Source organism: Erinaceus europaeus, chromosome 23 (assembly GCF_950295315.1).
Source record: "Erinaceus europaeus chromosome 23, mEriEur2.1, whole genome shotgun sequence".
NCBI lineage: Eukaryota > Metazoa > Chordata > Mammalia > Eulipotyphla > Erinaceidae > Erinaceus > Erinaceus europaeus.
The window spans coordinates 2046194-2067838 of NC_080184.1; the positions used below are offsets into that span (position 1 = coordinate 2046194).

General features: G+C 58.7%; 1 protein-coding gene and 1 pseudogene across 2 annotated transcripts in view; both read left to right on the plus strand.

Annotated features, from left to right (window-relative positions):
* SAFB (scaffold attachment factor B) overlaps positions 1-21645 on the plus strand; it is a 125966-nt gene that overhangs the window by 69855 nt on the left and 34466 nt on the right. The gene's annotated exons all lie outside the window — the stretch shown is intronic.
* LOC132535628 (uncharacterized) lies at positions 2-4398 on the plus strand (annotated as a pseudogene).

The following is a 21645-nucleotide window of genomic DNA, read 5'->3' on the forward strand; positions in this document are numbered from 1 at the left end:
CATGCGCAGATGTTGCCGCAGCGACCATGCTGTGCATGTTGACGTAATGGGGGCGTGGTCGGGGCCGAGTCCTCGGGTCACATGACCTCTCGGCCTTGCTCAGTGGCGGCTATGGGGCGCCTGTAGCAGGGCGGGGCCGCGGGGGACTTGCGCGCAAGAGGTCCGGGGTTTGATCCCCGGCCCCACCGTGAGTCGGAGCTGAGCGCCGCCCCGATCACAGCGAACGTTTGAATGAATAATTTAAACCCCCCAGCCGCGAAGCAACATCCTCAAGCAGCCGGGGAGAGGGCGCAGTGGCGGGACGCTCAGGCTGCAGGTCCCAAGTTCGATCCCTGCCATCACGTGTAGGGTAGTTTCTCCCTCTTTGTCACTGATACAGGAATCCTTAAAGAAACACACAAATAAACCCCTGCTGGCGGTCCGGGGGGGGGTGGGGGGTGGCACGGAGGGCGAAGCATCGGACACTCGACCGGGAGGGCCTGGGTTCGATCCCCGGCAGGCAGCACATGGACCTGCTATCATTCTTCAGAAATAATGAAGAAATATATCCAGACAAACAAAAAACCCTCCGTAATGTCCTCACCTCCCCGCTAGCTCAGAACATTCCACCATTCCTGGCAGACTTCCTTCCTTCTTTACTCCCTCTCTCCCTCTCTCCCTCTCTCTCTCTCTCTCTCTCTCTCTTTCTAGGTACAGAGAGACACCAAGCTTTGCACAGTGCTCCCATGTGGTGCTGGGAGTTCAAGTCTAACTCCATTTATTTTCGTGATAAGTACTTTACTCGTTTATCGGGTAGAGACAGATAGAAATTGGGTAAGCGCTCACATCACAGTGCGTAAGGACCCGGGTTCGACACCCCCCCCCCCAGATCCACCCTCATCAGGAAGCTTCAGGAGCGGTGGAGCAGGACTGCGGGTGTCTCTCTACCTCCCCGTTCTCAGTTTCTCTGTGTCTCTATCCGATAATAAATAAATCAGAAGATACCCCACCTGCAGGGGAGTCGCTTCCCGGGCGGTGAAGCAGGTCTGCAGGTGTCTGTCTTTCTCTCCCCCTCTCTGTCTTCCCCTCTTCTCTCCATTTCTCTCTGTCCTAGCCAACAACGACGACATCAGTAACAACAACAATAATAACTACTACAACAAGGGCAACAAAAGGGAAAATAAATAAATTTTTTAAAAAGTTTTTAAAAAGGAGGTAGCTTAGTAGGGAGGAGGTCAGCGTGTGTGGACCTGAGGCTCTCAGTTGCACCCTGGGTGCCATGGGTGCCGAGCTCTCTGTCGCTTTGTCTCTCTTGGGTGAAATGTAGTCCTGACGGTGACGGGGGTGGCTCACCCAGCCAGGACCACACATGGGAGCCAGGTTTGAAGCCCAGCCTCACGTGGGACGCTACCTACTGTGGAAGTCTCTCTGTGTCTCTGTCTCTGTGTGAAATAAAACGAATGAAATTCTGGGTTCAAGAACACTGAACACATGCATGACAGCACCCTAGCTCTGTGAGAATGTGTACCTGGAATGATCAGATAATTAGAAATGGGTGAGAGAAACAACACTGCTGTTATTATTATTATTGTTGTTACTATTACATTATTATTGTTATTATTGGTGGGGTTGGGAGACAGCACAGTAATTCTGCAAACAGATTCTCCTGCCCGAAGCTCTGAGGTCCCAGGTTCAATCCCCAGCATCACTATCGACCAGAGCTGACCAGGGCTCTGGGGAAAAAAAAATAAGTAAATGATTGAATGAATTAAAAAGTTTTTAATGAACAGAGCAGCACACACATTAATACTTGCTGATTGTTATTTATCAAATCCTTTCCATTTATTTTTAAATTTTTATTTATTTATTTGCCTCCAAGGTCACCGCTGGGGCTCAGTGCTACAGTATGAATCCACTGCCCCTGGAGGCTGGCTATTCTATTTTTCCCATTTTGTTGTTGTTATTGATGTCATCATTGTTGGATAAGACAGAGAGAAATGGAGAGAGGAGGGGAAGACAGAGAGGGGGAGAGAAAGACAGACACCTGCAGACCCTGCTTCACCGCCTGGGAAGCGACTCCCCTGCAGGTGGGGAGCCGGGGGCTCGAACCGGGATCCTTGTGCTTTGCACCATGGGCGCTTAACCTGCTGCACTACCACCCGACTCCCATAGATTTATTTTTTAAAAGGATTAATGAGGAAGACAGAGAGAGAGAGAGGGAGAGAGAGAAGAGAAGTTCCTCCCTCTGGCACCTGCGATGCTGGAATTGAACTTGGGACCTGCAGCCTGAGTATAAGGGGTTTATCCATCCCGCCTGCTTCCTGGGTTGCTGCCTCATTTTTTCACGTTTCTTCCCTTCTGTGTCTGTCCTCTCTCCCTCACCTGTCTTTCCATCCTCCTCCTCCTCCTCTTCTCCTTCCACTCTTTCATCTGTCTACTTTTTTCTGTTTCTCTTTCTTTTAAAAATATCTGATTGGGAGTCGGGCGGTAGCGCAGCGGGTTAAGCGCAGGTGGCGCAAAGCACAAGGACCGGCGTGAGGATCCTGGTTCGAGCCCCCGGCTCCCACCTGCAGGGGAGTCGCTTCCCAGGCGGTGAAGCAGGTCTGCAGGTGTCTGTCTTTCTCTCCCCCTCTCTGTCTTCCCCTCCTCTCTTCCTTTTCTCTCTGTCCTATCCAACAACAACGACATCAATAACAACAACAATAACTACAATAATACAAAAACAAGGTCTAAAAGAGAATATTTTTAAAATATCTTGATTGATCAATTGACTGGATAGAGACAGAGAGAAATGGAGAGGGGAGGGAGAGATGGAGAGGAAGAGAGACAGAGAGACACCTGCAGCCCTGCTTCACAGCTCAGGAAGTTTTCCCCCTGCAGGTGGGGACCAGGGGCTTGAACCTGGGTCCTTGTGCACTGTATGTCTGCTCTTAACCAGGTGCGCCACCGCCTGGCCTCAGCTTTATTTTTTAAGAGGGAGGCAGAGAGGAAAAGAGGGGGGGGTAGCAAGGTGGAAAAACCATCAGCCTGTCTGACGGGGGGGGGGGGGGGGCTGGGGACGGGAGTGTGTCTGGGGGGCAGGATGGGGGCTGGAGGGCTCCCCGGAGGCAACTGGAGGCCCCCCAAAACTCATGATCTGAGCTGCAGGTGAAACACACAGGCACAGGGTCCCCCATCAGACCTTGGGGTCACACACACCCCAGGCTCACACACAACCCCCCAGTCCTGCCTCTCCCCGAGTCCTGCCCCCAGAGTCCTGCCCCCCAGTCCTGCCCCCCCCAGTCCTGCCCCCCGTCCTGCCCCCCCAGTCCTGCCCCCCGTCCTGCCCCCCCCAGTCCTGCCCCCCAGTCCTGCCCCCCCTGAGTCCTGCCCCCCAGTCCTGCCCCCCCTGAGTCCTGCCCCCCAGTCCTGCCCCCCAGTCCTGCCCCCCCAGTCCTGCCCCCCCGTCCGGCCCCCCAGTCCTGCCCCCCCAGTCCTGCCCCCACCAGTCCTGCCCCCCCGTCCGGCCCCCCCAGTCCTGCCCCCCAGTCCTGCCCCCCCAGTCCTGCCCCCCCTGAGTCCTGTCCCCCCAGTCCTGCCCCCCAGTCCTGCCCCCCAGTCCTGCCCCCCCAGTTCTCTGCCCCCCTGAGTCCTGCCCCCCCCTGAGTCCTGCCCCCCAGTCCTGCCTCCACAGTCCTGCCCCCCAGTCCTGCCCCCCCTGAGTCCTGCCCCCCTGAGTCCTGCCCCCCAGTCCTGCCCCCCAGTCCTGCCCCCCAGGCCTGTCCCCCCAGTCCTGTCCCCCCAGTCCTGCCCCCCAGTCCTGCCCCCCCAGTCCTCCCCCCAGTCCTGCCCCCCAGTCCTGCCCCCCCAGTCCTGCCCCCCAGTCCTGTCCCCCCAGTCCTGCCCCCCCTGAGTCCTGCCCCCCAGTCCTGCCCCCCCAGTCCTGCCCCCCAGTCCTGCCCCCCCTGAGTCCTGCCCCCCCAGTCCTGCCCCCCAGTCCTGCCCCCCTGAGTCCTGCCCCCCCAGTCCTGCCCCCCAGTCCTGCCCCCCCAGTCCTGCCCCCCTGAGTCCTGCCCCCCCAGTCCTGCCCCCCCAGTCCTGCCCCCCCGTCCGGCCCCCCCAGTCCTGCCCCCCCAGTCCTGCCCCCCCAGTCCTGCCCCCCCGTCCGGCCCCCCCAGTCCTGCCCCCCAGTCCTGCCCCCCAGTCCTGCCCCCCCTGAGTCCTGCCCCCCCAGTCCTGCCCCCCAGTCCTGCCCCCCCAGTCCTGCCCCCCCGTCCGGCCCCCCCAGTCCTGCCCCCCCAGTCCTGCCCCCCCAGTCCTGCCCCCCCGTCCGGCCCCCCCAGTCCTGCCCCCCTGAGTCCTGCCCCCCCAGTCCTGCCCCCCCGTCCGGCCCCCCCAGTCCTGCCCCCCAGTCCTGCCCCCCAGTCCTGCCCCCCCTGAGTCCTGCCCCCCCAGTCCTGCCCCCCAGTCCTGCCCCCCCAGTCCTGCCCCCCTGAGTCCTGCCCCCCCAGTCCTGCCCCCCTGAGTCCTGCCCCCCCAGTCCTGCCCCCCAGTCCTGCCCCCCCAGTCCTGCCCCCCACCGTCTGGCCGAGATCAGGAGCAGCTGCAGCTGCAGGAAGAGGGGACCCTACAGATCCAGATCCGGGGAGTTGGCACCATGGCACCCAGCCCAGCCTGCACCTGCCACCATCACCCCATCCTACCCCACCCGGGAAGATGACAGGATGGAGGGAGGGGAGATGGGAGGGTCAGTGGACAGAGAGGATAGAGGAGATAGACAGATAGATAGATGATAGATACATACATACATACACAATAGATAGATGACGGATAGGCGAGAGGTGGGAAATGGACAGATGCTAGAAGGTGGATAGGCAGATAAATAGATTAATGTGCAGAGGGATGGATGGATGGACGGATGGATAGATGGGTGGATGGGTGGATGGGAGGATGGAACAGTGACTGGACAGACACTTGGGCACTGCAGGGGCAGGGGAGTCAAGCAAAGGAGACACAAGGAGGGAGGGCTGGAAAGAGTGCCCCCAGGTCATAGACCTGTTTGCCAAGCACCATGATCTGGGTTTGAGCCCCAGCACCACATGGTGTGGTGCCAAGGCACCAGGGAAAGCTCCTGCATTGTGGCACCTCTCTCTCTCTCTCTCTCTCTCATTCTGGCTGAACTAAAAAGCGTGAAAAAGCCAGCAAGACTGGGGAGGGGGGTTGTGTGTGAGCCTGGGGTGTGTGTGTGTGTGTGTGTGTGTGTGTGTGACCCCAAGGTCTGATGGGGGGATCCTGTGCCTGTGTGTTCCACCTGCAGCTCAGATCATGAGTTTTGGGGGGCCTCCAGTTGCCTCCGGGGAGCCCTCCAGCCCCCATCCTGCCCCCCAGACACACTCCCGTCCCCCAGTCCCCCAGCCCCCCACCCCCGCCGCCTCCGACAGGCTGATGGTTTTTCCACCTTGCTGCCCGGGGACCCTGGGGATGGGGGGGCCCTCACCTGTGACCCCAAGTTGCAAATGGGGCCTTGGGGAGTCTGGAGTCCTGCTGTTCTCATCTGACCCTGTAGCCCTGGCTCCTTCTGGCCACTCTAAGGCCTGGCGGTGGGGGGGTATGGGACTCTGGGGGGATGGGGGGACCCACCCACGCCAGTCTGGGAGCTGAGGCCTCTCCCCACCTCTGCCAGCTGGGGGGCGGGGAAAGAGGAGGGGTTTGTTAAATCACTACACACTCCTCAGGAAGGAAGGAAGGAAGGAAGGAAGGAAGGAAGGAAGGAAGGAAGGAAGAAAGGAGAGTCGGGTGGTAGCGCAGCGGGTTAGGCGCAGGTGGCACAAAGCACAAGGACCAGCATAAGGATCCCGGTTCAAGCCCCGGCTCCCCACCTGCAGGGGAGTCGCTTCCCAGGCGGTGAAGCAGGTCTGCAGGTGTCTGTCTTTCTCTCCCCCTCTCTGTCTTCCCCTCCTCTCTCTATTTCTCTCTGTCCTATCCAACAACAACATCAACAACAATAATAATAACCACAATAAAGCAACAAGGGCAACAAAAGGGAATAAATAAATAAATAAATATTTAAAAAAAGAAATGAGGAAGGAAGGAAGGATGGATGGATGGAAGGATGGATGGATGGATGGATGGAGGGAGACAGCATCAAGTCCAGACAGCAGAGCAGACTTGGGGGTCCCTGCTCCCCACAGCACAGCTCCAAGCCCCCCCCCAAAAAAAAAAACCTGGCTCAGCTCCTGACTCTAAGATGGAAATTTCTCCCCCTGGCCAAACTTTCATCTTGGCCGCCAGCCTGGGCTGGACTTTAGGGACCCCCACAATCTCCACCCCTACTTCCCACATCCCAGGGGACAGGGCCACGGGGCAGCGGGAGGCTGGACTGAACACCGCAGAATCCATCTGTCTCATCCCTGCTGGGCTGCGTCAGACCGACGTCTTAACCTCTCTGATCTGATCTGTTTGGGAGGTTTCACAATTTCTAGGTAGAGGTGTGTGTGAGGGGGGCCTCAAGCCGCCAGGAGAGACATTGGAGGAGCCAGAACGAATTTCTGGGTGTGCAGGAGCAGTCGTAGGACTTGTGGTCACGTCAGGGTGACTCAGCCAGGAAGTGGAGACCCCAGGCGGTTCAGGGAGCCAGGACAGGAAGGTTGGGACATGAAGGGAAAGAAATACCCGTGTTTCCTGCAAGGAGATCCGAGGCCCCCTCGGGGTCCCCCCACCGCGCTTTGGGGCCCAGACAGTGCCTGGTGGAGGGATGGGGAGGGTGCCCCAGTTCCTGGCCGCCCTGTGACTCAGCCCACGGGTGTGAACGGGGTGTCTGTCACCCGCTGTGGGGAGGGGGACGCAGTGTGTGGCATGGGGGTGGAGCGGGCTGGGGGGCTGGCACAGAATTGGGGTTCCCCTTGAGCATTGGGGGTAGCAGGGGCTGGGGGGACAGGACTGGGTCAGGGTCCCCCAAGATGCAGTGAGTGTCCCCCAATGTAACAGGGCCTTTCAGGCGGAATCAGTCCCCCCAGATGTGAGGGGTCCCCGGGATGGTGTCTCTGTCCCCCCAGATGTGAGGGGGTCCCCCAGATGGAGTGTGTGTCCCCCCAGATGTGAGGGGTCCTCCGGATGGTGTCTCTGTCCCCCCAGATGTGAGGTGTCCCCTGGATGGTGTCTCTGTCCCCCCAGATGTGAGGTGTCCCCCGGATGGAGTCTCTGTCCCCCCAGATGTGAGGGGGGCCCCGGATGGAGTGTGTGTCCCCCCAGATGTGAGGGGTCCTCCGGATGGTGTCTCTGTCCCCCCAGATGTGAGGGGTCCCCCGGATGGAGTCTCTCTGTCCCCCTCAGATGTGAGGGGTCCCCCGGATGGAGTCTCTGTCCCCCCAGATGTGAGGGGTCCCCCGGATGGAGTCTCTGTCCCCCTCAGATGTGAGGGGTCCCCCGGATGGAGTCTCTGTCCCCCCAGATGTGAGGGGTCCCCCGGATGGAGTCTGTGACCCCCCAGATGTGAGGGGTGCCCCGGATGGAGTCTCTGTCCCCCCAGATGTGAGGGGTCCCCCGGATGGAGTCTGTGACCCCCCAGATGTGAGGGGTGCCCCGGATGGAGTCTCTGTCCCCCCAGATGTGAGGGGTCCCCCGGATGGAGTCTGTGACCCCCCAGATGTGAGGGGTGCCCCGGATGGTGTCTCTGTCCCCCCAGATGTGAGGGGATCCCCGGATGGTGTCTCTGTCCCCCCAGATGTGAGGGGTCCCCCGGATGGTGTCTCTGTCCCCCCAGATGTGAGGGGTCCCCTGGATGGAGTCTCTGTCCCCCCAGATGTGAGGGGTCCCCCGGATGGAGTCTCTGTCCCCCCAGATGGAGTGTGTGTCCCCCCAGATGTGAGGGGTCCCCCGGATGGAGTCTCTGTCCCCCCAGATGTGAGGGGTCCCCCGGATGGAGTCTCTGTCCCCCCCAGATGTGAGGGGTCCCCCGGATGGAGTCTCTGTCCCCCAAGATGTGAGGGGCCCTGGATGGAGTCTGTGACCCCAGCTGGCGGCCTGCGGGTGATTAATGGGCCCAGGAGGGGCTGTGCCCCGAGCTTGAGGTGAGCCTGGGAGTCCCCCCATCTCCCATGCAGCTGGGAGACCCTGCTGGTGACCGGTTTACAGGCGTCTACATGGCCGACATGTGTCCTCCATGCACGTGTGGGCTGCCCTGCCCCCTGGGCCAGCCGCGGGCGACAGGGGACAAGAGGGGGACGGAGGGACGGGGGTCAGGAGGACAGAAAGGGGGATGGATGGTGGGGAAAGGAGGGGGACAGGAGGGGACAGGAGGGGAAGGAAGGGGGGATGGATGGTTGGGAAAGGAGGGAGACAGGAGGGGACAGGAGGGGACAGGAGTGGACAGGAGGGGGACGGGAGGGGACAGGAGGGGACAGGAGGGGGATGGGAGGGGGCGGGAGGGGACGGGAGGGGACGGGAGTGGACAGGAGGGGGACGGGAGGGGACGGGAGTGGACAGGAGGGGGACGGGAGTGGACAGGAGAGGTACGGGAGGGGACTGGAGTGGACGGGAGGGGACAGGAGGGGGACGGGAGGGGACAGGAGGGGACTGGAGTGGACGGGAGGGGACAGGAGGCACATGTGATGACGGGGGTCGAACCCGGGGCCTGAGAGTCCAGCGCTCTAACCACTGTGCACCCCCTCCCGAGCCTCCTCCTTTAAAGAGAGACTGTGTGTGTGCACATTTTTCTTCTTAATGTTTATTAAAACACAGCCCAGCCCAGGAGGTGACAATATACAGAAAACGACAGGCCTCGTAGACCTGAGGTCTTGGGTTCAATCCTTGGCCTCACAGTTGCCAGAGGGAGGTGCTCTTTCTCTTTCACCCTTCCCCATTCACAGATCAATCTTTTTATTTATTTATTTATCTTACATTTATTTATTTATTCCCATTTGTTGCCCTTGTTGCTTTATTGTTGTAATTATTGTTGTTGTCATTGTAGGTAGGATAGGACAGAGAGGAATGGAGAGAGGAGGGGAAGACAGAGAGGGGGAGAGAAAGACAGACACCTGCAGACCTGCTTCACCGCCTGGGAAGCGACTCCCCTGCAGGTGGGGAGCCGGGGGGCTCGAACCGGGATCCTGACGCCGCTCCTTGCGCTTTGTGCCCCGTGAGCTTAACCCACCGTGCTACCGCTCGACTCCGTATTTATTTATTTTTTAACCAGAACACTGCTCAGCTCTGGCTGATGGTGGTTCAGCGGATTGAACCTGGGACCTCAGAGCCTCAGGCATGAAAGGCTTTTGCCAGAACCATTATGCTGTCTCCCCAGCCCGCAAACCAATCATTTTTTCCCCTAGAGATTTGATTTATTTATTCATGAGAAATGATAGGAGAGAGAGAAAGAACCAGACATCACTCTGGTCCATGTGCTGCCGGGGATTGAACTTGGGGCTTTAGGCTTGAGAGTCCAATGCCTTATCCACTGCACCACCTCCCGGACCACCACTAAATCAATCTTTAAAAACCAAAAACTCAGGGGTCAGGAGGTAGCACAGTGGGTTAAGCGCACGTGGTGCAAAGCACAAGGACCAGCATAAGGATCCCAGTTCGAGCCCCCGGCTCCCCACCTGCAGGGGAGTCGCTTCCCAGGCGGTGAAGCAGGTCTGCAGGTGTCTGTCTTTCTCTCCCCCTCTCTGTCTTCCCCTCCTCTCTCCATTTCTCTCTGTCCTACCCAACAACGACGACGACAGCAATAACAACAACAATCATTACTATAACAATAAAACCACAGGGGCAACAAAAAGGAATAAATAAATAATAAAATAAAGAAATAAATCTTTAAAACAAAAATGGAGGGCCAGGGAGACAGCATGATGGTTCTGCCAAAGTCTCTCCTCCTGCCTGAGGCTCTGAGGTCCCAGGTTCAATCCCCCAGCACCACCATCAGCCAGAGCTGAGCAGGGCTCTGGTTAGTCTCTCTCTCTGTCTCTCTCTGTCTCTCTCTCTCTCCTTTTCCTTCCTATCTATCAATCCATCTGCCATTTATCTCTCTCATTCATTAACACATTACAAATACACAGACTCTCCTGCCTGAGGCTCTGTGGTCTCTGTTTCAATCCCCAGCACCACCACCAGCCAGAGCAGAGCAGGGCTCTGGGGGATAAATAACTATAATAATAATAAAAGTAAAAGAGAGACAGAGACAGAGAGTATAGCATGGGAACTGTCTCCCCACCCCCCCCCACACACACACGCCCAGTGCCCGGTGCCCTAGCATCTCTGAAAGTTCGAACCCGGATTCTGCTCTTGGCCAGGAATTTCTCTACCCTGTTTCCCAGATCCCTGCCTTTTCATTTCTTTTCAGTTGGACTGATTATTATTATGATTATTATTTATTAGCCACCAGATGATGATGATTAACTAGAGTCCTGCTCAGCTCTGGCTGATGATGGTGCTGGGGGCGTTTTGAACCTGGGGCCTCAGAGCCTCAGGCAGGAGAGTCTGTTTGCAGAACCAAAATATTTATTTATTTATTCATTTAAAAAAATATTTATTTATTCCTTTTGTTGCCCTTGTTTTATTGTTGTAGATATTATTATTGTTGTTATTCATTTTTTTTTTTTTAAGATTTTATTTCTTTATGAGAAAGACAGGAGGAGAGAGAGAGAACCAGACATCACTCTGGCACATGTGCTGCTGGGGATCAAACTTGGGACCTCATGCTTCAGAGTCCAAAGCTTTACCACTGCGCCACCCCACCCCCCCGCCCACATAAACATTTATTTATTAGTGTGTGTGTGTGTGTGACACAGAGAGAGATGGAACATCCCTTTGGCACCTGCAATTCCTGGACTCGAACCCGGGACCTCACCCCTGCGAATCCCACCCCAGCCCCCCAGCCCCTCTCCCCTGGGGCTCCTGTGACCCCAGAAGCTGGAGAGAAAGTGAGGTCTCCCCCAAAGAACCACAGGAAGGTGCAAGGTCGGGGCCTCAGGGTGGGGGTGCAGGGTGCAGGGAACCAGACAGGCCCACCACCCCGCACCCAGCACCCCGCACCCAGCACCCAGCACCCAGCGCCCACCACCCGGAACCCTGCACCCAGCACCACCACCTAGCATATCGCACTCTGCACCCCACACCCAGCACCCTGCACCCAGCACCTCTCACCCCGCACCCCTCACCCCGCACCCAGCACCCCGCACCCCGCGCGCCTCACCCCCGCACCCACTACCCCGCACTTCACCCGGTGGCCTCCAGGGGGCGCGCGAGGGACGGCGCCTTGGGGAGGGCGCTGGGGGTGGGGGGTGGGTTCAGAGGGACCCCGGGGGAGGGGGGTCTCAGAAGTGGGTGTCGCCGCCCATTTGGGGGTCCCACTTGCCACCCTTTTTTGTGGGAGGCGGGCGGACTCTTAGTCTCACCTCTTTAGCAGATTTATTATTATTGTTGTTATTATTATCACTATCATTATTATTATCACTATCATTATTATTATTATTAGAAAGGGGTCTCCCTAAGTTTCTGGAGCTCAAATCCTCAGTGGAGAATGTGGGGGGGGGGTGTCCCTGGGTCGCTGTGGGTCTTTCTCGCTCTGTCCAAGTGGGAAGGGGGCCGAGTTCATGGCGGGCCGTCGAGGTTCTCAGCCTCCGGGGCTTCCGCTCCTGGGGTTGGGGGGGGGGGTGCGGGAAGGTTTTTCTCCTGGAGGGGAATTGGGGGGGGGGTCTGGCAGGCAGTCCGGGTGTCCATGGAACCGGGGGCGCGGGTCGGGGGATTCTTGCCTCCTCCATGCCGGCCTCCTGGGTTGAACGAGGGCGCCGGGCCGGAGGGGGAGGCCGCGAAGGGGAGGGGGCGCTTCCTCCCCGGGGTGTGCTTCTCCCCCCAGCTCCCGGGCAGTGTGGGTGGGTGGGGGGTCCGGGAAAGGGGGTTCCACCTGCACCCTGGGGTGCCCCGCCCCCCGAGAAACCCGAGCCCCCGCCTGGCCCCGCCCCGGCCCCGCCCCGGCCCCGCGCCTGCAGAGCCGCCCGGCCGGGGGAGCAGAAGGCGGCGTGGAGCCGCTCGGAGCGCGCACCCCCAAACCCAGCTGCCCCCCAGACCCACCCCCAGGCCCCCCCAGTAGCCCCCCAGCCGGCCCGCGGCTGAGCACACCCCGAGGGGGGGCCCCCTATGGACCGGCCCGCACCGCGCCCCCCCCGCGGCCGCCCCCTCCGGCCGGGGCCCCCCCAAACCCAGGAGGCCAGCATGGAGGAGGCGGAGGCAGGGCCCGGCACCCGCGCGGCCGCCGCCGACGGCTAGTGGGGCGCCCCCGCAGGTAAGCCGCCTCCCACCCCCCCGGGGTCACCCCGACTCACAGACGGGACTTGGGGGGGCCGCCACCACCCCCCTCCTCGCCCGGGGGGGGGTCTTCTTGCAAACAACCCGGGGGGGGGGGCGACAGGTCTTTGCTGATCATTATTATTATCATTATCATTATGATTATTTTAGGGGGGGCTGCGAGGAAGCCAGACCCCTCGGCCCACCCGTCGGGGCGCGCCGAGTCTGACTCTTGGGGTCCCCCCGCCCTTGGGTGCGATCTGAGCCGGGCGGTGGGTGCGGGGGGGAAGGCGGGCACCCCCCGCCCGCCCCCGGGGAGGCCCCAGAGGGGCTGGACCCCCCCACACACACACGCACACGCGTCCCCGAGGGGCTCGGGGTGTCCGGGGCTGCTGTGGGCAGGGGCGCCCCGCTGTCCGGCGTCTGTCCGGCGCCCCCTCCAGCGGCAAACATCTGTCCGCCACCCTTCCAGCTGCGGGACACCGTGTCCTCTGCTCTGCGAGCCCGGGCCGCCACCAGAGGGCGCGAAACCCTATTTTTGGGGGGTGGGTGGGAAGGGGGAGACCCTCACCCTCATCCTCATCCTCAGCCGCCTCCCCCAACGACCAGAAGCCGAACCCGGGGGGTGGGGGTGGGGTGGGGGTCATTCTCATCTCCTTGGGCAAAAAGAAATCACCTCCATTAGATCATGCAAGGTTTTGGTTTGTTTTGTTTTTTTTTTGGGGGGGTGATCCCCTTGGCCAAACCCCCCTCCCCTCAAATAAAAAGCAAATATCAACCTGAATTGTGAGGAGGAGGGGGGGGGGAGACTGTCCGGCTTGCAAAGGCTGCCCCCGCACTGTCTGTCTGTCTGTCTCTCAGATCCGGGGAGCAGGGTCTGAGGTGACCCCCCCCCGCACCCCCAGACACACACACAGCACCCAGACTTAGATGGGGAGGGTCCAGACACCCCCTCCCCTCCCCACTCCCCGCATCACTCTGGGCCTCCCGGACTCCCGCGAGCCCCCCTCCCAGAGGTGGTTCAGACACGGGCCCAGAGTGGAGGGTTCGGGGCTCCCCGCCCGCCCCCGGGGGTGGGGGTGTCCATGGTGAAGGGCACCCAGGGGTGGGGGGCTTCTGCAGGGTGAAGGGGGGTCTCTGGGTTAGCAGAGAGAAGGCCTGGGGGGGGGGGTGGACGGGAAATCTACAGCAAGGAGCTTGCTTGGTCGGTTTGGGCCAAACCCAGAAAGTGTTTGAGGGAGGGGGGTGGTGTCCCCAGGATGAGGGGTGGGGTGGCTCAAAGGGGTGGTGCTCATTCTCTCTCTCTCTCTCTCTCTTTCTTGTTCTGCCTCTCTCAAATTCATCCGTAAATGAATAAAAGATAGAACCGGACAGGGGCATCCCAGGAGGGCTTCCTGGAGGCGGCAAAGAGGGAGAAATGGGCCTTTTAAAGCATCTTGGGTCACTGAGCCAACCCAGCCGCCGTGGCTAAGGGACTTTGGGGGTTTCACTGCAGAGACATCTTTCCCACACACACCCCCCAAATTTCCCCGGGTGGGGGGAGACTCTCCCTGCCCCAGCCCCCTTCCCACAGGGGGAAACTGAGGCCCAGAGGGAGGGAAGGGGGGTGGCCCCTGCCCCCAGCCGCCCAGCCCCCCGAGGCAGGATTTCTACCTGGGGGGGGGGGTTGCTGACTCCAGGGCTCTGCTTCCCGGGAAGCTCCGGCCCCGGGTCCGAGCCACACCTGCCTCTCGGGCCTCAGTGGGGCAGGGGGAGGGGGCCGGCTCCTCCTCGGGGCGCCCCCAGGGCCCCCGCCGCCCACCCAGGCCGGGCCCCCGCCAGCTGCCTCCCCGCGGCCAGGCCTCATTAAGCGGATCCATCGCCCAGATGCCAGACGCCCGCCCGCCAGGCCTCCCCCTGCCCTCAAGGTCGGGGCTTTACTGGCCACGCAGGGGGCAGGGGCGGAGGGCAGAGGGCGGAGGGCAAGGTGCAGGGCCCAGGGGGCAGGGGCGGAGGGCAAGGTGCAGGGCCCAGGGGGCAGGGGCAGAGGGCAGAGGGCAGGGGTTGGCCAGGAGCCACGTCCAGAGAAGAACAGAGGGAGGGGAGGGGGGTGAAGAGGAGGAGCAGAGAGAGGAGGAGGGGGAAAGGAAGAGAGGGGGAGACACAGAGAGAGAGAGAGAGAGAGAGACAGAGAGGGAGAGATGGAGGGACAGATAGAGAAAGGGCAGGAGAGAGACAGAGAGAGGGAGAATACGGAGGGAGAGAGACAGAAGGGGAGAGACAGGCAAAGCAGAAAGGGGGAGGGAGAGACACACAGAGATATGGAGAGACAGAGGGAGGGAGAGACAGAGGCAGGGAGGGAGAGAGAGAGATGGAGGGAGAGACAGAGAAGCAGAGAAGGAGAGGGGGAGAGACACACAGAGACAGAGAGACAGAGAGATGCCTTCCACCTGGAATAATTTTCCCAGATTTTATTTCATTTTATTTTACTTTATGTTTTATTTTGATGTCAGGGAGCTCACAGCTCCAGCCTGATCGTATTTTTCGGGGGGGGCAGACCCCCCAGCATGGAGCTCCCCCCAGTGCGTTGGGGCCCCCAGGGTGGCACCTGGGTCTTGTGTCCATGGCACAGTGGGCACCAACCACCCGGATGCCCACCCCTGGCCCATTTCCCAAGATCTGTCTGCTTGCTCTGGGATCAGATGCCACCTGCCAGGGGAGGTGGGTCCCCCGGTCCTGGGTTCAAGGCTCTGGGTTCGAGCCCCCAGCTCCACAGGAGAGCACCAGGGGGAGGAGCCAGAGGGCTGGGATGTCTCTCCGCTTGGTGTCTCTGGTCCTTGCGGTGTCTCTAAGGACCCCTCAGAGTATCAGATTTGTGCTAAGCCCTGGTCTCATGCCAAAGAGCAGAAAACAACAACAACAATAATAATAATTCTAGAAGCTCTGCTTATTAGAGCACAGGAATTTCCTGTCTGAGGCTCTGAGTTCAAACCCCAGCACTGCCATCAGCACTGCCCCCCTCAGCAAGGCTCTGGGGGGGTATAATAATAATAATAATAATAAACAAATAAATAAAAAGATCCCACATATGTAAAGAGTTCTTAGAAATCAACAAGAAAAGAGGCAGGGCCAGGGAGCCAGCACAGGGGATCTGCAAAGAGACCGTCCTGCCTGAGGCTCTGAGGTCCCAGGTTCCATCCCCCGCATCACCATCAGCCAGAGCTCAGCAGGGCTTTGCAAGGGTCTCTCCTTCTTTCTCTGTCTCTGTCTCTCTATCTCTCTCACCCTCTACCAAAACCAAAGGAAAAGAATGGCAGGCACCCAGCCCTGCATGGAAGAAAGAATAAATAACACCACAGCACCTCCTCTTCCGAGAAGCCATCCTGGACTACACCCCCGCTGTCCACTGTGAAAGGCTGCACCTCAGTTGTGTGCTGATGTGTTGACTGCTGTCACCCCAGTGCCAGCCACCTGGCCTCACCCATATTCCTCTTTATTGCTCATCTCCCCGACGACTTGCCAAGGGCGGGGGCCAGGTGCTCACTTTCTTGGTTGAGTCTGCCCCCCCCCCCCGTGCCTGGCAGCGCACACAGTAGCTGTGGATATTAGGGCCGGGCACCCCCCCCCAACCCCACCATAAATGACGCTGTGGTAGGAGCGGAGGAAGCTGCAGTGCTGTGATGTCTCTCCCTCTTTTCTGTGTCTCTCACATCTCGAAAATGAACAAGACAGTGGCCCGGAGCAGTGACAGTCACTCCTTGTGCACGGGGCTCCAGTCCCACTCGAACAAACAAACAAGATCAGTGATTACTGACGTCTCTTAAGAGAGCACTATGGAGAGACAGAGAGACAGAGACCAGAGACCAGAGACCTCCCTCCCCCTCCCCAGGTCGGGCATATATTCTCTTAATTTTCTTTTTATTATTATCTTTATTGATCAATACAGACAGAGAAATCGAGAGGGGAGGGGGAGATAGAGAGGGAAAGAGACAGACACCTGCAGCCCTGCTTCACCACTCGGGAAGTTTTCCCCCCATGCAGGTGGGGACCAGGGGCTCGAACCTGGGTCCTTGCAAACTGTTATGTGTCTGCTCAACCAGGTGCGCCACCACCCGGCCCCTTAAAAAATATTTTAGGGAGTCGGGCGGTAGCGCAGCAGGTTAAGCACAGGTGGCGCAAAGCACAAGGACCAGCGTAAGGATCCCGGTTCGAACCCCGGCTCCCCACCTGCAGGGGGGTCGCTTCCCAGGCGGTGAAGCAGGTCTGCAGGTGTCTGTCTTTCTCTCCCCCTCCCTGTCTTCCCCTCCTCTCTCCATTTCTCTCTGTCCTATCCAACAATGACAACAACAATAATAACTACAACAATAAAACAACAAGGGCAACAAAAGGAAATAAATAAAATAAATATAAATAAATAAATAAATAAATAAAAGAAAGAAAAAAATTTTAATTGGGAGTCGGGCGGTAGCGCAGCGGGTTAAGCGCAGGTGGCGCAAAGCGCAAGGACCGGCATAAGGATCCCGGTTTGGCCCCCGGCTCCCCACCTGCAGGGGAGTCGCTTCACAGGCGGTGAAGCAGGTCTGCAGGTGTCTGTCTCTCTCTCCCCGTCTCTGTCTTCCCCTCCTCTCTCCATTTCTCTCTGTCCTGTCCAACAACGAACGACATCAACAATAAAAAAATATTTTAATTAATTAATTTATTGGATAGAGACAGAAATCGAAAAGGAAGGGGGAGATAGAGGGGGAGAGAGGCCCCTGCAGCCCTGCTCCATCACTCAAAAAGCTTTCCTCCTGCAGGTAGGGACCAGGGGCTCAAACCTGGGTCCTTGCAAACTGTTATGTGTCTGCTCAACCAGGTGTACCACTGCCCGACTCTTGCTACCTCTTTTCAAAAAATATTTTTATTTATTTATTTATTGGATAGAGACATTTGGAAATCAAAAGGGAAAGGGAAGATCGGGAGGGAGAGTGACAGAAAGACCCCTGCAGCCCTGCTTCACCAACTCACAAAGCTTTCCCCCTGTGGGTGGGGACCGGGGGCTCGAACCCGGGTCCTTGCACATTGTAACATGTGCGCTCAACCAGGTGCCCCAGGGCCTGGCCCCGTGAGCTGTCTCCCTGCCCTGTCATCATTCTTCTTCAGAATCTTCTTCTTTTTGGAGAGACACAGAGATAACGACCCGTGTGTGGGGGTGTGGGGGAACGGGGTGCTCCAGCCCTGACGGGGTCCAGCAGGGTCGCCTGGGGGCTGGGTGGGGTGAGGTGAGGTGGGGGCATCTGGGGCAACACCCCACTGTGTGGCCGCCCCAGCAGCCGGGCCCCTGCAGACGCGGCATCAGAACCAGCTGTGGGAGCCAGATGTTCTTGCTTTGCCCCCAGATGTGCGCCGTCCCCGCCGTGGGGTGGGACCATTATGGGGGGGTTCATTCCTGTGGGCTGCCGCTGGGGTCTGCTTCTGGCCAGGAGGAGGTGCCGAGAGTTGCGCTGGGGAGAAGCCTGGAGCCCCCACACACCCCCCCATGCCTGGGGGGGCCTCAGTTTCTCCATCCTTGGGGCAGGTGGCAGGAAAGTGGGGGGGGGGACAGACACAAGGACAGCATCCTGGTGGGAGGTGGACAAACACCTGGACAGAATCCCTGGTTGAGGGGACAGACACCTGGACAGCATCCATGGTAGGGAGGACAGACACAAGGACAGCATCCCTGGTGGGGGGGACAGACATTTGGACAGCATCCCTGGTGGGTGGTGGACAGACACAAGGATAGTATCCCTGGTGGGGGGGACAGACACCTGTGTCGGCTGCGACGCGGAGGGGAGAGAGAGAGAGAGAGAGAGAGGGGGGAGATCCGGAGCAGAGAGGGAACACAATTCTTTATTAGCGAGGGCACCTCAGAGTTGGGGGAGAGCGCAGTGGTTCGGGCCAAAATGGCCGCCTTGCGCAGCAACCTTCCCTGCGTCTAATCACTGAAGTGAAACGCGGGCAAGAGAGGGGCGGAAGAAGAAGGGCTTTATAGGGCAAAAACCGGGAGTGACGAGCCGGGACAGGATTGGTTGGGAAGGGCACTTCGAGAATATGTATTAACTCTCCCGGGAACTGGCACTAGCCTGAGGGGACATCTGCACAGCACACCTGGACAGAATCACTGGTGGGGGGGACAGACACAAGGACAGCATCCCTGGTGGGGGGACAGACAAGGACAGAATCCCTGGTAGGTGGTGGACAGACAAGGACAGAATCCCTGGTGGGTGGTGGACAAACACCTGGACAGCATCCCTGGTGGGTGGTGGACTGACACAAGGACAGCATCCCTGGTGGGGAGTAGACAGCATCTCTGTTATCACGGGATTATCCCACGTGGCCTCCAGACGACTGGGCATGTTGGGTAGCTTTTGGGGACAGGAGTTGGAAACAGGAGGGGGCCAGGTACTGCCCCCAAGGATACCCAATCAGGAGGAGGCTGGGCAGGAACCGGAAGTCAACAGGCCGGAAGTCACATCCATCATGGCGGCCTCCATGGGGCTGCTCCATCATGGCGGCCATCATGGCTGGTCCATCATGGCCGACACAGCCTGTCCCAGCACCTCGCTGGTTTCCCCCAGCTCCTGGCTCAAGCTCTCCAGTGGCCCCCCCAACCCCACCCGGGGACCCTGGACACTGCCTTCTAGGCCCGGAGGACGGTTTCTGGCCTCCTGGCAGCTGGGAAGCTGAATCCCGAGCACGCTGGGGGAAGATGGAGGTGGACCCAGGAGTGCAAGCGAGTGAAGGGACCGGGGATCTGGCACAGCCAAGCAGGAGGGGGCTCGGCTCTGAAGGTGGGACCCTGGTGGGAACCTGGAGGCCTCACGTAGCACCAGCCCCTCTCAGGAAACCTCGTCTTCTGTACTAAGTACTGACTGGGAACTAAGCCCAGAGAGGACTGCCAGTGTGTAGCTCCCAGTAAAGCCAGCCACCCACCCAGCACCCACACACTCAAGCAGCCGTTCGTACACCCCCCCAGCCACCCAGATACCCACCCAAACACCCATTCAAGCTTCCAACCAACTGCTCATCCCTCAACCATCCACCACTCACCCGTGCCGATATCCATCCACCCATCCACCCATCCACCCATCCATCATTCAATCCATCCATCCATCCACCCATCCATCCATTGATCATCAGTCCACCCATCCACCCATCCATCCATCCATCCATCCATCCACCCACTCATCCATTATTCAATCCAACCTTCCATTTATCCATCCACCCATCATTCAACCCATCCATCCACCCATTCATCCATCTGTACACTCATTCATCAGTCCATCCATCATTTAATCCATACATCCATCCACCCATCCATCCATCCATCCATTTATCCATCCATCCATCATTCAGCCCATCCTCCTATCCACCCATCCATCCATCCACTCATCCATTATTCGATCGAACCTTCCATTCATCCATCCACCCACCCATTCATTAATCCATCCATCATTCAATCCATTCATCCATCCACCCACCCATCCATCCATCCATCCATTCATCAGTCCATCCATCCATCCATTCATCCATCTGCACACCCATTCATCAGTCTATCCATCATTCAATCCATACATCCATCCACCCATCCATCCATTATTCAACCCATCCATCCATCATTCAGCCCATCCTCCTATCCACCCATCCATCCACTCATCCATTATTCGATCCAACCTTTCATTCATCAATCCATCCATCATTCAACCCATCCATCCATTCATCCATCCAACCACCCATTCATTAATCCATCCATCATTCAATCCATTCATCCATCCATCCACCCATCCATCCATCCATCCATCCACTCATCCATTATTCAATCCAACCTTCCATTTATCCATCCACCCATCATTCAACCCATCCATCCACCCATTCATCCATCTGCACACCCATTCATCAATCCATCCATCATTCAATCCATACATCCATCCACCCATCCATCCATCCACCCATCATTCAATCCATCCATCCATCATTCAGCCCATCCTTCTATCCACCCATCCATCCATCCATCCACCCATCCATCCATCCACCCATCCATTTATCCATCCATCCATCCATCCATCCATCCATTATTCAACCCATCCATCCATCATTCAGCCCATCCTCCTATCCACCCATCATCCATCCACTCATCCATTATTCGATCCAACCTTCCATTCATCAATCCATCCATCATTCAACCCATCCATCCATCCACCCACCCATTCATCAGTCCATCCATTATTCAACCCATCCATCCATCCATCCATCCACCCATCCGTCCGTCCATCATCCGTCCACCCACCAGCTATCCTTTGCTCTGCTAACCCTCCCACTCATCCAGCACTTCCGAGCAGGTGCTGCATCTTGTGTTTTGGGGGGAAGGGGCATTGAACAGGCGGAGGAGGGGCTGCAACCCAGCCGAGAGGGGTAAGAGGAGGAGGGAGGAGGGCGGGGAGGGGAGAGAGCCTGGGAGAACACTTCACTCCCAAGGTCGTCCAGCAAGAAGCCAGAGGCCGCCAGCTCTGCCTCTGGCAGGGGCCCAGCCCCACCCCTCGCGCAGAGAGGTGCCCGGCTGGGGATTCCTCCAATGGCTGAGTGTTGGGGGCCCCCCTCTCTGAAATCTCACCAGCCCCCAGAGTGCCATGCCTCAGTTTCCCCGTGTGGCTAGCCCGAGGTCCCAGAGCGACTCCTGCTCTGTTTTCTGTGCGAACTTCCCCAGGGTGGGCTGTGAGGGGTGGGTGGGTGGGGGGTCTCCGGCCCTGCGGTGGCCTTGGAACCCCAGACACCCCCCCCAGCTCTGCCGTGGGCCCCCCGGGAAGGCTCGGGCCAGCCCAGTGTGGTTGATAAGCGCCTGGTAACAATGGACTTTTCTATATGGGGTCACCCAACTGGTTTCTTCTGACTGGCAGGGACCTGTGACTTAGGGGGCGGGGGGGGGGGGCGAGGACACACGGGTGTGGCAGTGTGGATGTGAACATGTCCCGTCTGCCTCCCCCAGGGTCCCCCCCACCCCGGCCAGCCCACACCCGCCTGGGGACTCCCGGGGGAGGGCGGCTGGCTCCTGGTCACCCCAGAGCTCTCCCTCCCTGGTGACACTTCTTTGTCTGGACTGCTCGGTGCCCTGCCGAGGTCAAATGCTTCTTTCTACACGAGTGGAGGTGTTTGCACGCTCTCTCTCTCACACACACCATGTCCCGCTGCGACGGTGTAGTCTCTCTCTCCCTCTCTCCCTCTCTCTCTTTCTCTCTCTCTCTCCCTCCCTCTCTCTCTCTCTCTCTCACACACACACACACACACACACACATCCCCCCCCCATGGTGTATTTTGTTTTTTTTTTGCCTCCAGGGTTATCGCTGGGGCTCGGTGCCTGCACCCCAAATCCACTACTCCTGGAAGACATTTTTTTCCCCACTTTGTTGCCCTTGT